The sequence below is a fragment of the Hypanus sabinus genome, chromosome 6 (assembly GCF_030144855.1).
Source record: "Hypanus sabinus isolate sHypSab1 chromosome 6, sHypSab1.hap1, whole genome shotgun sequence".
NCBI lineage: Eukaryota > Metazoa > Chordata > Chondrichthyes > Myliobatiformes > Dasyatidae > Hypanus > Hypanus sabinus.
Window position 1 is genome coordinate 152,982,033 of NC_082711.1, and position 6,000 is coordinate 152,988,032.

Here is a 6,000-nt window from a genome sequence, read left to right on the forward strand (position 1 = left end):
TGTGATGAGTTGTGCTTTAGGTCTATAGCAGCCAATGACAAAGTGATTACAATTGGGAGGGGGGGGGCCTGAAGGTGGATTAAGGAGATGAAAATAGACTTAGACATGCACTTACTTTAAAGCCAGATAAAGAATTATATAATTGTGTCTTGTTTAAACAGAATAGCAATATTCTATTATTAAATGCATTTTTCTAGTCACAACATTTGATATTTTGTTTATTATATCTAATGGCTTGATAAGATACAATTTAAACTAGGTGAGTGCAATCTGATGCAATTGGACAATGTCAGAGAGATATTTTAGAAGCATGGTGCAATCAATAGTGTCAAAGGCTGGAGAGAAGAGGAAAAGGAGTAATTTATCTTTATTACAATTTTATGGCTGATACAAGCTGTTTCATATTATGATGGGATCAGAAATCCAACAAGAGGAAGTATAAAATGCAGTTCCAGGAATGATATGTACAGACTCCTCCCACTTGTGCACCTGCATGGGCCCCAGCTATGCCACCCTTTTCGTTGGCTGTACACAACAGTGCACGTTCCAAGCTTTCCCTGGTAAAGCTCCCCACCTCTGCCTGTGCTACAGGGGAGCTGCTTCATGCACCCATACTGAGCTTGTCAATTTCATCAACTTTGCCTCTAACTTCCACCCTGCCCTTAAATTCACCTGGTCCATTTCTGACACATCCCTCCCTTTTTTGACCTCTCCGTCTGCATCTCTGGAGACAAACTGTCTATCAACATCTTTTATAAACCTACTGATTCCCACAGCTATCTTGACTATACCTCTTCTCACCTTGTCTCTTGTAAAAATGTTATTCCCTTTTCTCAGTTCCTTCATCTCCATCGTATCTGTTCCCAGGATGAGAGTGTCCTTTCTAGGATATCTATGTCCTTCTTCTTCAATGGAGTTTCCCCTCGTCCTCCATTGATGCTGTTCTCACCTGCATCTCCTCCATTTCCCGGGCATCCATGCTCACTCCATCTTTCCACACCCTCAACAGGGATAAAGTTCCTCTTGTCCTCACCTACCACCCCATACAACACATCATCCTCCAAAACTACCACCATCTTCAATGGGCTCCTCACACCAAACACATCTCTACCTCACTCTCACTCTCCACTTTCCACAGGAATTGCTCCCCCCTTGGTTCCTTTGTCCATTCATCCTTCCCACTAATCGCCCACCCAGCACTCACCTCTGCAAGTGAAGGAAATGCTACGCCTCTCACAGTCCTTCCTCGTGAGGCAATGCCTCACCTGCAAATCTGCTGGGGTTATCTATGGTGTCTGCTGCTCCCATTGTGGCCTCCTGTACATTGGTGAGACCTGACATAAATTGGGGATCCACTTTGTCAAGAAGAATTTCTACTCACCTCTCCAATCAGATTCCTTTTTCTCCAGTCCTCTCCCTTCTAGTTCATCCTTCTTCCCACCCTTTTATTCTAGCATCTCATCCTTTCCTTCCAGTCCAAAAGAAGGGTCTCAGCCTGAAATGTAAATTGCTTATTCATTTCCATGGATGCTGCCTGACCTTCTGAGTTTCTCCAGCATTGTGTGTGTGTTACTGTTGACTTTCATCATCTGCAGAACCTCTTGTGCATATGACATGTACAGACGATCAAGGTGGCCAGAGCAAATTAGGAGCCTTAATATGGGATGGTGAATTGTAAATGTGATTGGAGGAAGGGTGGGGTTGAGGATTCATTTAAATAATGGGGCAGCATGGTAGCGTAGTGGTTAGCACAAAGCTGTGCAGTGCAGGTGACTCAGGTTCAATTACTGCCGCTGTCTGTAAGGAGTTTGTACGTTCTCCCCGTGACTGCATGGGTTTCCTCTGGGTGCTCTGGTTTCCTCCCACAGTCCAAGCACATACAGTTGGCAGGCTAATTGGTCATTGTGAATTGTCCTGTGATTAGGCTAAGATTCAATTGGGGGTTGCTGGTCAGCGTGGCTCAAAGGCCCAGAATGGTTATGTTGTGTGCTGTATCTCAACAAATAAATAAATTTATAATGGCAGAAAACTGAATGAGAAGGATATTGCCTGATGGGTAAAAAACTGAATGAAAAACAACTTGAGCAATATCAGTCAGTAAGGAAGCAAAGGAGCAATTTCAGATTGTCAATGGTACGCTAAGAACCAGGGAACAAGGTAGCTGTCATTGAGAAGAGTGGAAAGAAGGCAGATGGTGATGTCGGATAGAAACCAGAGAAAGATTCAGTAAAAGCCATATTAACATAGAGCACTAGTAAATTTCCCACTGCTTGCCAAGTAAAAGTGAGGGGAAAAAAGATCTAATACATGTTCTGCACCATTGTTTCATTCTTTCATAGGTCTACAAGATTATGAGAGGCATAGATAGGGTGGATAGTCAGTACCTGTTTCCCAGGGCACAAACAGCAAACACCAGAGGGCGTATGTACAAAGTTAAGGGAGGGAAGTTTAGGGAAGACATCAGGGGTAAGCTTTTTACACAGAGGGTTGTGGGTGCCTGGAATGACTTGCCAGGGATCGTGGTGGAGGCTAAAACATTAGGGGTATTTAAGAGCCTCTTGGATAGGCACATGGATGAAAGAAAAATAGAGGGTTACGGGGTAGTGTGGGTTTAGTACTTTTTTAAGGAATATAGGGGTCAGCACAACATCGAGGGCTGAAGGGCTTGTACTGTTCTGTAGTATTCTAGTGTTCTAGTGTTCCAGATCTGCTGCATTGCAGACAAACTGAACATTTATTCTCCAGAGGAGGTTCAAGGAAATGACCCTGGAAATAAAAGGATTAATAAATGAGAAGCGTTTGATTGATCTGGACCTACTTCCTGGAGTTTAGAAGAATAGGGAGGGAGGTATCTTATTGAAAACTATCAAATATTGAAAAGTCTAGACAGAGTGGAAGTTGAGAGGATGTTTTCAGTCATAGGGGGAACCAAAGACCAAAGCCTCAAAATAAAAGAACATTTTTTTAAAACAGAGATTAGGCTGAGTTTCTTTAGCTAGCAGATAGTGAATTTGTGGAATTTTTTGCCACAGGTGATGATGGAGGTCAAGACATTGGGTAGATTTAAAATGGAGGTTGATAGGTTCTTGATTAGGCAGGGTGTCAAAGGTTATGGGGAGATGGCAAGAGAATGGTGTTGAGTGGGATAATAAATCACCATGATCTAATGGCAATACAGGCTCGATAGGCCAAATGGCCTAATTCTGCTCCTGTGTCTTATGGTTTTATGGTCTTTCTATTGTACTTTTGAAGAGCAGTTCAGACTTGGGCATTTTATTATGGTGTGCAGATCTATCATGTTCTGAAGATCAAGGTCTCAGATCTTCCACAGATCTCATGATCTACTGATCAACAGTGACCTCAGCCCTCCTATATGCCTCAAAGACTTGGATTACTGTTTCTTAAGATACATTCTTGGTAAAACAATATTGATAGTATAGGCAAACCAATGTCAGAGCCTTTTTTGCAGGTCAATATCCCCAGCATTGAAACCCTAGTTACTCTCAGTCAGTTGCATTAGATAGGCCATAGTGATCACATAACTGGCATCAGTCTCCTGAAAGAAATAGACCATTTGGAACTCTGGTGTGAGAAGAGGTTACCAGGCAGATAGAGAGAAAGATTCTACAGCGTGTTCACAGCTTCAAAGCTTAACTTAAAGATGAGCTTTATTTGCCTGGCGGGAGGACATCAAAACACAGTGAACTGCGTCATTTGTGTCAAATGAAATGAACAAAGATTGTACTGGGGGCAGCCTGTAAGTAGCGCCACGCTTCTGGCGCCTCAGCAGCATACCCACAACTAAATAACCCTAGCCATAACTATACATCTTTGGCGCACCCTAAGGAAAGCCACGCAGTAACAGGGATAGCGTGCAAACTCCTTAACAAGCAGCGGCAGGAATCAATCACTGGCACTGTAAAACAGTTGTGCAAACCACTAACCTGCCAAGTTGCTCTGTGGCCTGGCAGAAGCACAGCGTCCACACTGATTCCCGAGAATATCTCGCCTATGACTGCAAAAAATGGAGAAGGAATGTTCAGGATGGTGTTGTGAAACTTGAGGCAATGCTCGTCCACCGAAGCAGAGAAAAGGGTGCACAGATGTCAAAGGGGGTACACGGTAGACCACCACACAAACTCTCCAATGGCTCACCTGATCAACCAAATTCAGTCCTATACATGGGAGACACTGATGTTTCCACATTAGCCTCAATAACAACCTAAGAACTGACTAAATGAGAGTGCAAGTAGGTCACCCTTGATCCTTAGACACTGCACCAACTCTTTGGTGCATTATTGACTGCATTGGTGCTGGTATTTGCACTCATGACAAACGTGAAAATTTCATCACTTTTGCTGCCAATTTCCGCTCCATTCTCACCATCACCTTCACGTGGTCTACTTCTGACATGTCCTTGTCCTTCCAGTATCTCTTTTTCTCCATCTCAGAGGATGAATATTTACTACACACAAACATTTACTACAACACCACTGACTCCAACAAATCCCTTAATTATTCTCTCCCTGCCCCACCCACCCACCCCCAAACATGTATGGTGGCCAGCCAGTGGTGCGGTGGCATCAGTACCGGACCCTGAGGTGAGAGGTGCCGGCTGGCTCCTTGCAAGCTTTCCATCCATGCTGGGTTTAGTGTTGAGCTAGCAACTCGGGCTCGTAAAACAAGACAAAAAATTCTAAAGAAACGGTAAGGTTGCTGCCCGATGCACCACCAGGAGCGGACAGGCATTACAAACCTGTTCAGTGCACAGATTCAACTCGATTTTCTCAGCTTCTCAGTCTGTCGTATTAGCTCAAATGATCAGACACTCCACACGGTATTTCTACACTATCCTCCTTCTCCCTGAACTGCAACATCCCCTCTACCATAGTGGGCAGAGTCTTTCACTGTATCTTAACTATTCCCCATATTTTTGAACTCATAGGAACTCCTCCAGGTTAGGACAAGAAGGAAATTATCCCTCTTCTCACTTTACATCTTACCAGCCTCTACATTCAACAGACCATCCTTCACAATTTCCACCACTTGGACAAGATCTCAAACAAACAAACATATACCACCCCCCCCCCCGCATTTCAAAGGAATCTCACCTTTCTGTACCCAGCTACAACTCCTCACTGTATTGGATCTTCCTATCCAACCACAAGAGGTATCAAACCTGCTGAAGGGTCTCGGCCCAAATCACCAGCTCTTTATTCCTCTCCATGGTTCCCCCAGCATTGTGTGCGCATGAGTTAACAAGAGTAACTGTGAGCCAGTTTAACTCACCATGCCACTCCCACTCTGTCCTCTCAGTCTGTGGTCTCCTGTGCTGATACACCGAGGCCCGATATGAGCTCAAGGAACAAAGTCTCATTTATCATCTCAGAACCAGAATAAGGTTTTCTTATCACTGACCTATGTTGTAAAGTTACACACACAAAACACAGGTGGACGAGGGGTCCTGACGAAGGGTCTTGGCTCAAAACATCGACTGTACTTCTTCCTGTAGATGCTGCCTGGCCTGCTGCGTTCCACCAGCATTTTGTGGGTGTTGCTTGAATTCCCAGCATCTGCAGATTTTCTCATGTTTATGTTGTAAAGTTTGTTGTTTTGAGGCAGCAGCGCAGTGTGATGCATTAAAAATTGTATAAACCACAATAGGAAACATATTTTTAAACAGTAATTTGGAAATGTTATGGACAGCAGGATTCAAATTTGAATTTTCCAACTTAAGATAACTTGCTCTTTCTTTTTGTCTCTGTATAGACTGGTTATTTGCGCCTGATTCTCCTCCCTTCTGCGTACCCCTTCCCCATCAATCCACCCCCCACATCCCAGCCAACACCTCACTTTTTTCTTTCACTTTCATGTTCTGGCATGCTTAGCAATCCCAATAAACCAGAACATACATCATCACCTGGACTTCACAATATTAGAAAGAATTACACAGACAAAGGAGATTAAACCATCTATTCAATGGTCACACCAATTTGTTAT